Source organism: Protopterus annectens, chromosome 1.part2 (genome assembly GCF_019279795.1).
Source record: "Protopterus annectens isolate FY-2018-M chromosome 1.part2, PAN1.0, whole genome shotgun sequence".
Lineage (NCBI taxonomy): Eukaryota > Metazoa > Chordata > Ceratodontiformes > Protopteridae > Protopterus > Protopterus annectens.
The window spans coordinates 490,180,648-490,193,709 of record NC_056727.1 but is presented as its reverse complement, the minus strand read 5'-3'; positions in this window follow the sequence as shown (position 1 = coordinate 490,193,709).

The following is a 13,062-nucleotide window of genomic DNA, read 5'->3' as shown; positions in this document are numbered from 1 at the left end:
ACCTTTAAAAGTTGGGATAACTTTTTTTCATCAAACAACTGTCCATGTCTTTCTTTGGTAATTAGAATTAGCAAAAGTATGCCTCAGTTTAAAAAAAAAAAAAAAATGCTGATCTATGATTCACTTCTTATTTATTTGTTGGTAAACACTTTGCTAGCCACAATAGGGGTTCTTGAGACTTTTTATCTTCTACATCGAATATTCAACATTATACCATGATCCCCCCAAAACGTGCACGCTGATTGGCCAGCGTGCCCGTTGTAAATCGAGGTATACTAATGGAAAAAGGTCCGGTCGCCCGGACTTTTTTCCATTAGTATAACTCGGTTTTTTAAAACACTGTCTCGCTATGTTAAATGGGTTTAACATAGCGAGACAGCTTTAAAATAAGCAACGGAGCCGTTGCTTATTTTAAAGCTGTCTCGCTATGTTAAACCCATTTAACATAGCGAGGCAATGTTTAAAAAAAAGCAACGGAGAAAGCAAGATCTCCGTTGCTTTTTAGTGTTCGCTATGTTAAATGAGTTTAACATGGCGAGACAGTTTTAAAATAAGCAACGGGATGTCCGTTGCTTATTTTAAAACTGTCTCGCTATGTTAAACTCATTTAACATAGCTAAAAAAAGCAACGGAGATCTTGCTTTCTCCGTTTGCCCACAACTCTGATGTACTGCGCGTGCAGTACATCAGAACTGCCGCGATGCCAGACATCTGCGGAAGGGCAGTAAACAGGCATTATACTATGCCATTATTTAAGAAAAGTAATAGTTTCTTTTCTTAAATAATGTCAGTATAATAGCAATAACCACTTCTGGGTGTGGGTAATGCTAAATTTACCCACGGTTGGCTTTGTTTGGTCCCTCGGGCTTCGCCCTCGGGACCAAACCACGCCAACTGTGGGTAAATTTAGCATTACCCACACCCAGGCGTGGGTTATTGCTATATTAAAATATACCCAGGAGGTGTTAATGCTGCAGAAGAGGCAGAAAATAGACAACGTAAGTCAGAAAAGGTTGAATAAGACAAACTATACAAAGCAAGCACTCTAACATGTTAGAAAATATCTATACATAAACTGGGAGGAAATTAATATACTATAATTTTACAAGACAGAGTTTATGTAGGTATTTGTAAATTTATATGTGCCATTGTTTTTTATGTGTCTAATCAGTTTTGCGTTGTTGACCAGGTTAGCCACCACATCACTACTTGCTTGTGTTTATTTACAAAGTGGGCCCAGGGAAAAAATGCTCTATCTTTATTTGTACAAAACAGACATACAAAGTGGTTCAGTTGTAACTGTCACATTGCATGTAACCCCTTATCATCTGGTGCTGAATCATCTCAATACATGTTAGTAGAGCTACTACAGTGAGTGAAGATATAACTATGATTACCCCATATTTTTTAAGTTTTAAGAAATTCATAAACCATGTGATTTTAAAATTCAACAGAAGATTTGCCTGCCTTCTAGTTCACAGTTAAAGATTTCATTAATATAACAAATGCACTTCTTCTTTTTCTTTTGGCTGCTCCCGTCAGGGGTTGCCACAGCAGATCAACTGTTTCCATTTCTTCCTGTCCTCTGCATCTTGCGCTGTCACACCAACCACCTGTGTGTCCTCTCTCACCACATCCATAAACCTTATCTTAGGCCTTCCTCTTTTCCTGTTGCCTGGTAGCTTCATCCTTAGCATCTTTTTCCCAATATACTCTGCATCCCTCCTCAGCACATGTCCAAACCAACGTAATCTTGCCTCTCTGGCTTTGTCTCCAAACCTTCCGACCTGGGATGACCCTCTAATATACTTATTCTTAATCTTGTCCCATCACACCCAGAGCAAATCTTAACATCTTCAACTCTACCACGTCAAGCTCTGACTACTGCCTTTTTGTCAGTGCCGCTGTCTCCAACCCATACAACATAGCTGGTCTCACTACCCTCTTGTAGACCTTCCCTTTCACTCTTACTGGTACTTGTCTGTCACAAATCACTCCTCACACTCTTCTCCACCCACTCCATCTTGACTGTACTCTCTTCTTCACCTCTCTTCCACACTCACCATTACTCTGAACTGTTGATCCCAAGTATTTAAACTCATCCACCTTCGCCACCTCTACTCCCTGCATCCTCACCAATCCTCTATCCTCCTTCTCATTCACACACATATATTCTGTCTTAGTCCTGCTGTCCTTCATTCCTCTTCTCTCTAGAGCATATCTCCACCTCTCCAGGGTCTCCTCCACCTGTTCCCTACTCTCACTACAGATCACAATGTCATCTGCAAACATCATAGTCCACGGGGACTCCTGTCTGATCTCGTCTGTCAACCTGTCCATCACCATTACAAATAAGAAAGGGCTCAGAGCTGATCCTTGATGTAATCCCACCTCCACCTTAAACGCATCCATCACTCCCACCGCAGACCTCACCACTGTCACACTACCCTCATACATATCCTGTACCACTCTTACATCCTTCTGTGACACTCCCGACTTCCTCATACAGTACCACAACTCCTCTCTAGGCATCATGTCATATGCTTTCTCTAAATCCACAAAGACACAATGCAACTCCTTCTGACCTTCTCTGTACTTCTCCATCAACACTGTCAAAGCAAACATCGCATCTGTAGTGCTCTTTCTTGGCATGAAACCATACTGCTGATCACTAATCATCACCTCCCTTCTTAACCTAGCTTCCACTATTCTTTCCTATAACTTCATGCTGTGACTGATCAATTTAATCCCTCTGTAGTTACTACAGCTCTGCACATCACCCTTATTCTTAAAAATCGGTACCAAAACACTTTTTTCTCCATTCCTCAGGCATCCTCTCACTTTCCAAGATTTCATTAAACATTCTAGTTAAAAACTCCACTGCCATTTCACCTAAACACCTCCATGCTTCCACAGGTATGTCACCTGGACTAACAGCCTTTCTATTCTTCATCCTTGTCAAAGGAAAAATAAACTTCAAAAATGATCACTACACGGCAGGTTTAGGTTAAGGCAGTTTAATCTTGCAGCAAGGAGACAAAAACGTGCTAATACAGAGTTTGCCTAACTAAAATCAGGAAGTAAGTCCATCTTTATACACTTTCTAATAAGACATTGCCTACCAAGCTGACGTAACAGATCACAAGTTTTAACATCATCATTTCATAGCAGCTGTTTGTCCATGATTTTCTGCTTGCACTATCAATTTTATGAAAAACTTCCTAAGAAAAACAATGTGGCCTTGGTAACCACCGGTTAGATACAACTTCCCACTATGTTATGTTACCATTCAAGGTACTATAGCTAATTCAAGCACAAAGCAAGTATAGATTCTTCAAGCAGTCTTTTGTTTCATGTATCTCTTCTTTTCCGCAGCTGTGCATGTTCTCGTAACACGAACAGAGCAGATTGTTCATATTCAATCAAATTATAGAAAACAGTATTGTTCTATTCATACACTATTCATTCATTTTCCTGACCTAGCAGATAATCACCCGTTTCTCAGTACATTTCCAAAAGGCACAAACATGAATTTTGCTGTGCTAGCAAATACCAGGTCAGGGTGCATCTTGCAGTTTCAGAAAGCATACTGTGGTTTGAAAAATCATCTTATAATTTCATACAGAATTAAGCTGTACATAAAATAGAATGAAAATGTGTTAACCCTTTTAGCTTCTAATAAGCATTAGACATATATATAAATGAATATTTTTCTGACAGTCCTCTTCATAGCTATCCTTACTTCCACCTTGCTAATCCACTGCACTTCATGATTCACTATCCACACATCATCCAACCTTCTCTCCCTCTCATTCTCTTCATTCATCAGCCCCTCAAAGTACTCTTTCCATCTGCTCAACACACTCTTCTCACTTGTGAGTACGTTTCCCTCATTATCCTTTATCACCCTTACCTGCCACACATCTTTACTAGCTCGGTCCCTCTGTCTAGCCAGTTGGTACAGGTCCTTTTCTCCCTCCTTAGTGTCCAACCTTTTATACAACTCGTCATACACCTTATCCTTAGCGTTCGCCACCTCTCTCTTTGCCATGCACCTCATCTCCTTATACTCTTGTCTACTTTCTTCATCTCTCTGACAATCCCACTTCTTCTTCGCCAACCCCTTTCTCTGTATACTGTCCTGTACTTCATTCCACCACCAGGTCTCCTTGTCCTCCTTCCTCTTTCCAGATGTCACACCAAGCACCTTTCTAGCCATCTTGCTTACTAGCTCTGCTGTAGTTACCCAGCTATTCGGTACCCTTGGGTACAATCATCACCACTTCATCCAACTCTCTCCAAAATGTTTCTTTCTCATCCATCGCACACCCAACTCTCTCCAAAATGTTTCTTTCTCATCCATCGCACACCCAACTTGTGGAGCATATGCACTAACAACATTCATCATTTCAGTGAAAAGTGCACACTAATTTGACTTTCAGTGAAATGTACATTCAGTGAAATGTCCTAGACCCGAGAAGAAAGGGAGTCCAGGCTTCAGTGTTCGGAGTGCAGACACAAACTGCCTCACTCGGACATGCATGACTTGTGTGTTTACTGTTTGGGCATGCCTCATCTCACAGTGAAACTGCCCTGTCAGATTTGTAAAGATTTTTCTGCCAGGACTTTGAACGAACATAAAAATAAACTAGTACTAAAGGGTCTCCTTAAGACCCCTTTCTGTGAGGTTATTTCTGGGTCACAGGAATCTTATCCTCCTTTCAAACAACATAAAAGGTCTAAGTCTCTTCCATCGTCTCACTCTGGAGACCCTAAGGAACTGAAACATAAAAAGGCTAAATTGTTAGAGTCGTAGTGCCAGCGGCTGCTTCGGCACCGACTCACTTGACTCTGTCTGCAATTATGTCTGCTGGTCCCTCTACACCGTTGCTTTCAATGCAGACATCAGCCTTCATGGTGCAGACTACCGTGGCACCAACTAGTAATGTGCAGACTCCCTCAGCACCGATTGTTATATCTGCACAGTCATCTTTGGCACCGACTGAAGTTTCGGTGCAGGCTCCTTCAGCACCATCCAGTTTCTCGGTGCAGACATCTTTGGTGTCAATGGTTTTGGTGCAGAAAACTCCAATTTTGATGACACTGTTCTTGGTGCAGGAATCTTCTGCACCGTTGATTGTGGTCATGCTAGCTCCTTTTTGGACAGGCCTGAATCACCTTCAGGGCTTTCAATGAGGTCTACCAGAAGCCTTTCTGAACATGATGTTGTGCATCTTATAGACCAGCTGCTTTTGGCCAGAGGAATTCCTGCCCCTTCAAAAGTGTTTCTCCCCTCTGGAGTTGATCACCCTTCTCCACAGACTCCTAGCTATACTCCTTCAACGTCTGTGCAGGTTTCGAGGCATCCCTCCTTGGGAAGGCCGGCCTTTCAGGCCTTGGAGAGGACACTGGCTGCTGCTTCTCGGCTGCCTCTGTCGGAGACTACTACTTCCTCTGAGCCTCAGCTATCTCAAGTCGCAACCCCCGGACACTAGGCGCAAGAGTCTCGGGCCATTCTCCCCCTGGAGAACCCCGTCCTTGCAGCCTTCCCCAGAATCTCCCACTGAAGAAGTCCTCTGCAAGACCACGTGTAAGAGGAAAACACATGGACTCCATGGAATAGTCATTGACCGAAGACACAGATTATGATGACGGGGAGGGGTCCCTATATTCACCTTCTGATGAGGTTTCCTTTGGTGGCATCCTTGAAATTTTAAAGCAGAGGTGAATGGAAGTCCTGTAACCCTTCCTCAGAGGAGTCTGTGTTCCTGCAGGCTTTTTGTGCCTAGCCCTCTACCTCCTGGGTTACCCCACCTGCTGATGAGCTTGTCAAACTCATTGTACAGCATGCGTGGAAGGCACCAGACTGTGGAGGACATACCTCGTAGGCCGGGCAAAATCCGTTCTCCTCCAGAAGAGTGCCCCCATTGGTCTTAAGGTCTCCCAGTAGACACCATGGTGGTGGCTACCACTACAAAGAAGGAACTGGCAGAGGAGAGCCCGACTGTTCACTCGCCCAATAAGGAATCCTGGGCGGTGAACAGATTAGGGAAATGAGTCTTTGCATCATCGACCTTTGCTGTTAGGTCCTTCAACTACCTGGCACATTTCACAAGGCTACAGAGAGACTTGGTGTTCGAACTCTCTGAAACCTTGGCAGGAGCAGTTTCTGATGAGGTCCGAGACAAGGTGGCCTCTTAGTTAGCAACCCTAGAATCGGTTTCCAATTCCTCAATGCATTTGATATCACACGCTACTGAGGGAGCAGCGAGAGCTGTGGGTGCAGGCATAGTCATGAGACACCATGCCTGGATGCACCTTTGTGACTTTGTGGATCCCTTCAAGGCTTTCTTCCTTAATGCCCCTATTGAGACCACTACTTTGTTTGGATCCAAGGTAAAAGATACATTGGCCAGATGTGAACAGGATGGTAAGACCCTCTCTGCCATGGGTGTCCATTTATCTTCTCTGCAGCAGTTCTATTCTAGAAATCAGAAGAGTGGGAAAATGTGCCACAAAAAATCTAAGGGTCCTTTCTGGGACACTCAGGCTGAGTTTTCCCCTAGAGGCAGGGGGAATTCTAATGGAAGACACCCCTTTCGGGGTAGGGAAGGTCTGTGAAACCGGGGTTCCAGGGAATCTTTCTCTGGACAGCCATATCAGCACTTCTGAGGAGCAGCCTGATTGCTTTCCTCTGGAAGCAGTCGGGGGTAATTTTTCCTTGTACCCTTCTGCCTGGCAAACCATAACCACAGATGCTTGGGTACAAAGGCTTATCACCAGAGGATACCATATTCCTTTATTAACTCCCCCCTTACCCAGAAGCTTACCCGATGTGCCACCCAGTCAAAGGAAAGCTGCAGCTATAGAGATATCAGAGCTGATTCAAAAGAGAGTCATCCAAACAGTCCTCACAGACCAGACAGGTTCCGGCTTCTATTCAAGGTTCTTTTTGGTACCAAAAAAGACAGGGGACTGGAGACCAATTCTGGATCTCAGCACCCTAAACAAATTCGTAAAGACAGAAAAATTCAGGATGGTCACCGTTCAGTCTTTACTTCCACTTTTGGAAAAAGACGATTGGATGTGCTCCATAGATCTTCAAGATGAATACTACCACATAAAGGTGGAAAGGTGCTCAAAAAGATATCTTCACTTCCGGGCGGGAGCTAGTCATTACCAGTTTTGCGTACTGCCCTTTGGACTCTCTACAGCCCCCATAGTGTTCACAAAGTGCATGGCAGTAGTCACAGCTCACCTGCAGCTTCAAGGATTCCTGGTGTTTCCCTACCTAGACGACTGGCTCATCACTGCCCCAACAAGACGTCTACTGGATCAGGCCTTGACTTACACCCTAAACACTGCACAGCAGCTCGAAATATCGATAAACTGGAAGAAGTCAAACCTTACTCCGAGTCACTCATTAGAGTACATTGGAGTGATTCTGGACACAATGACTTGTACAGCCTGTCTACCAGATCACAGAATTCAGAGGATCAAAGTACAGGTTCAGGCAATAATTTCACAAAATCTAGCCTCAGCTTGATCAGTTCTTCAACTGCTGGAATCGATGGCAGCCTCCATCACCATAGTCCCTCTAGCAAGCCTACACATGAGGCTTCTTCAGTGGCTGCTTCTTACTCAGTATTACCTATCCCAGCACCCCTTATCTTTTCCGATTCGAATAACCAAGATTTGCAAACAGGACTTGGTCTGGTGGATGTCAAACAACCCTCACCAATGGTCTCACCCCCCCTCATTCCTCATCAGCCCAATACCACAGTGACCTTGGATGCCTTCCTGATGAGGTGGGGGGGGGCTGTTTCATGGAAAGACAGTACAAGGCAGTTGGTCACAGATGGAGGCCCATCTGCATATCAGTGTCCTAGAACTGAGGGTGGTGCTACTAGCATTGCAAGCATTCCAGTTGATCCTTCTGTCAGGGACTATTGCAGTTCAGACAACATGACAGTAGTCTGGTACATCAACAAACAAGGGGGAGCCAGATCATACCCACTCTGTCGAGAGGCCATGAGAATAAGGCAATGGGCGATAGCCTCCAACCGTTTTCTGATAGCGACGCACATTCCCAGGAGCTCCAATGTGATAGAGAACAAGTTGAGCAGATGCATTCTACAGCCTTACGAGTGGTCTCTCAATCCTCTAGTGGCGGCGAAGATTTTTGACCGCTGGGGCCAGCCTTGCTGCAACCAATTTGTGTCCCCGTCCAATCACAAGTGCAGCAACCACTTTGCCCTGACCCCCCCCTCGGGGACGGTCACCGAGAGATGCTATAGTCCACGATTGGCTTTCGGGTCTGCTATATGCCTATCCTCCGATACCCCTCATTCCCCTGTTCCTCAACAAAGCACGTCTGTTGAAGAGCAAAGTGATCCTCATTGCTCCATATTGGTCTCGACAAGTTTGGTTTCCCTTCCTGTGGCCTCATCTCCTAGATCGGCCATGGATTCTCAGTCCAACTCCAGAGTTGATCTCTCACCCGCAGAATCTGGTTCATCCAAACCTATCCAACCTGAAACTGACAGCTTGGTTTATCCACTTCCAATGATTGCCAGGCAGCATGACCTATCTTCCCCTGTGTGTGACATTCTGATTGCCTCTCCTACATCATCTACCAGACTACTGTACTGCAGCAAATGGAAGAGGTTTTCTCTCTGGCTACAAGATAAACAAATAGACCCTTTTACAGCCCCTGTTTCTATTGTGCTAGAATATCTTTCAGACCTTTTTAAATTGGGGGTAGCAGCCTCCACAGTTCGTGTTCATTTGGCTGCAATTTCTAATTTTCATAATTGCTTCCAGGGCTCTTCCTTAATGTCACACAGACTTTGTAAGTCCTTTCTGAAGGGTGTAACCCAACTAAAGCCTCCATTCAGAGGACCTGTTCAACCTTGGGACCTGGCCTTAGTCCTTCAAGGGTTGACAACGTCTCCTTTTGAGCCTGCATCTACCTGTGATCTAAAGTATCTGTCATGGAAAACTTTGTTCTTAGTTGCTATTACTTCTGCCAGATATATTTCTGAATTACAGACGTTGTCTTTCAATCCCCCCACCTCATCTTTCAAAAGGACAGAGTTTTATTAAGGACCAATCCAACCTTCTTGCCCAGGGTCGTTTCTGAGTTATCTATCAATCAGACTATTGATTTGCCAGTGTTCTCCCCTAATCTTTCTAACAAAGGGGAATATTGCCTGCATATCTTGGATGTACATAGACAAATTAGTTTTTACCTAGACAGGACTAAATTTAATAGAAAATCTGACCAGCTATTTTTGGCCTTTTCTGAATCCAGATTAGGTTATCCAGTTTCTAAAGTTACTTTAGCCACTTGGTTGAGAAATTGTATTACTTTCATTTATGGCAAGAATGGTATCCCTTTTGGTCCACTCTACAAGATCAGTATAAACTTCTGTAGCCTTCCATACTAGAACATCTTTGAATGACATTTGTGCAGCCACAACCTGGAATAGGCCTCATATCTTCATTGCTCATTACAAATTGGACTTGGCCTCCAGAGGCAGAGCTTCCTTTGGTTTTATGGTGCGCCGGAATGTCCTTCCGTAGGGCTGCCCAGGGAACAAGATAGCTGGGGACTCTGTCCCAAGAGTAAGGAATAAACGAAGATCAACAACATCAGTTAAAGAAGCAATGTCTTATCATAACATTCCATCTGAGTTGTTTCTTCATTTATTCATTACGGCTCACCCGCCTTTCCCCTCTGAAGGTTTCTGGTGGATCTCATTTGTCCTTCTTTCCAGTTGTTAGGTCATGTCTGACCAGAGGTAGCCTTGGCTTCATTTTTCCAACTTGCAAACTAGATCTGAGGTAATAGGGAGAAAAGGGCATGATGGGTAAAACCTTAGCTCAAGAGGTTTGTAGCTGACGCAAGCTTGAAAAAAGGCCAGCTCGGTTCCGAGGTCGGAACTGAATCCCAAGAGTAATGAATAAACGAAGATGAAACAACTCGGATGGAACATTATGGTAAGACATAACTTCTTTTTTTCTGACAATGAATGCATGGCTGGGACAATTTCAGCATTGAGCTGTTTGGAAGTTCTTAAAAATAGAATGGTACTCTTAGGTAAAGAAATGTGCCTGTATCTCCAGGCAAAATTCAAAATAAGGTTTTACTAATAACTGTCAAAGGGTGACTGAGGCATTGCCTCATCCAAAATGATATTGAGAAGTTTAATAATTAACACACAGACAAGAGATGTAGGTCTATATTCCATATTTAAGGATGAAAAAGATCACTATGGCTAGACCATTAGCCTTAATACTGTGTGCACATGAATAACATCATTTTTGTAAGCCAGAAAATGTATCTCTACTATGAAACAGCATAGATTACTTTACACTGAGTGTATACTTTAAATTTACTACTATAATAACCATGTCATTAGGCATTTAGATCAAAATCAAACTTTTCAGTATATTGAGATACATGTCAACAAAGGAAACTTTTCATCCTTATTATCATTTCATTACTAAACAGTCCATATATATTAACATTTAATTACTAAGCAGTCCATATATTTGTCTATATTCTTTACCATTCTTCCCGATCTGGAGAGCTTCATAGCACTATTTCTACCAGATAACTCACCTTCCTTTTGCTGCAGGTTTTGCTGTACTACATCCTTGCTTGGAGTCTCACCTTCAGTAGTTTCACTGAGTTGTGTTTGACCATAAATTACCATCATCTTTTTTTCTTGCAACAGGATTGGCTGTGACACTTCGTTCACATTTTGTAAGGAGTTTGACTTTGATATGTTTGTCTTGTACAAATGTCCATGATTTCTTCTAATCAGTTTATTGTCTTGCTGGTGAACTATGTAGATACTGGTTTAGTTGCTTTACAGACTACATCTAAAAGCTGCAGACTTGTTCATGGATTCTGTCCTGCATCTGTAAATCTGTTATTCCCATGCAGCTCATAATACAGTATTATTTCTGTCTGCTGATTCATTTTCAGAATTTCTCTTTACGTTGATTTTCACACTTCACTGAAGTAGATAAAATGGGCAATTTGCTTTTCAGTCTTTACATTATTCCTGCTATACTAACTGTCAAATTCCCAGCAGCTTAATACCCTCCATTAAAACTGTCTGGTTGTTGAGCTTAGCCTCGCGTCTATCAGTATATTATGGTCCCTTCTATGCTGGGCTATATTGTGCAATTTAATTTAACCACATGTATTTCTAATGTTATTATGTATTGTAATGTATATAACTTTTGTTTTATGGAGTTTTTCTTCCTGGGCCTCCACTGAAAAGGGATAAAGTCCAGTTGGACTTTCCCAGTTAACAAATGCACTAATAAAATACAGTGACTGGATACAGGCGTTTGTGTGCATTTCACTCTGTGATCCTGTCAAATTACATTATATTTGTTTTCCAACAGGGCCAGTACATCACTTCTGTTGGGGATGAGGAATGCAGTACATATCCAGAATGTGTCATTACCTAACTGCCATTATATCATAATTAAAAATCTTATATATTTTCCAGTATAGTGATCTTTCTGTTATTCTGTACTAGAATTATTTTATCTCTACCATGCAAACGTATTTACAGTGACACATATTTCATGAAGATACATTTCTGTATGTGTCTTTATAGCTTAAAAAACTATTTCAGGGATATGGTCCTGTATTGGCAGGTACAAAAATATGGTGTGGTTTGTGGAGTGCAATTACCTCAGTGGCAAATTTTGTTGAAATTCAACTTTTAAAAACTAATTTTCCCCCAAAATAAGTATTATTTGCTGACAGACAACAGCAAATTAAGCATCTATTAAAAAGAGAAGATAACACATTGTGCTGCACTTTTAAATCTTAAACTTAAATGTCTTTGCATTAAACAGAAGATGAACAAACTGCCAAACATATTTGCATATATTAATTGGACTTAATAGGACACAGTCTTTAAAGGATGCTTTTTCCTAGCTTCTTTGCTCTGCACTGCTGGTTTTTCCCTTCCATTTATTGTGATCCTCAAACTGTGTATTGTTCTCCATAAAGTCGCCCCAACCCTTTTAGCTAGTCCCTAAGATTCTGTTGTTACAGTGTACTGCAAAAGCTTATATAGCTTGTTTATTGTCTTTGTGTCTTCATACATTCATAGGTGTGCACTAGGTGAATAATCACAAGGGCCTTTTTAAGCCTAGCTATGCATCCCAAATCTCTGACAAGTTCTGGTACCCTTTGTAAGTGTAAGTAGGGACTTGGGAAATTAAACATTTACAAGCAGGGGCCTGGGAGAGGAACCATTTACAGGCTGCCTGTGTGCATTAGAGACATAGATGCCAAACCAGGGATGAAGTTCCTGTTCCCCGTCAAGTTTTCCAGGTTACAGTGGAATTGAGTTAGGGAGCAACTCTGCTTCACATGGATGGGGAACCTATTCCAGAGAAGGGGGTAGTATCTGGGATACATACCTGTCTCTACAGCAGTTCCTATTTATATCACAGGCAAGGTTTAAGTCTTTAGAATGGGTAATTCTGGTGTTGTTTGATTTGCAGATATGCAGGAGGTCCATCGGGGTAGTGTCTGATGATGCTTTGTATGCCAGGAACAGATCTTCCCTCAACAGCCTGTAGAAGACAGAATACAGGGGTAGGGTTTTCAGGCAGTCTGCATACTTATGCCTTGTATTCTTTTAATGAGGAACCACTGTGGACATTCCTATTGCTGAATGTACCTGGTTAGGTACATAATAAAGGGGGAATTGTACTCAATAATAGGTTTGATAAATGCTGAATACAGTGGAACAATGATCTCCTTGGGACTAGATGACATACCGTTGTTTATAAGTTGCACAACATAGAATGATTTCCATACTGCTCTAGACATGTGATGGTCAAAAGCTATGTGTGTCCTCAAATCCCTGACTTCTGGATCGACTCTTAGGGATATGTTGTCAATGATAGTTACTAGGGGTAGATGACTTCCCAAAGGATACTGTTATGCATTTCTTGGCATTTAGTTTTAACCCATGGCTCCAACACAAGTTATTTTTCTGTGTCAGTCCTTCCTGGAGA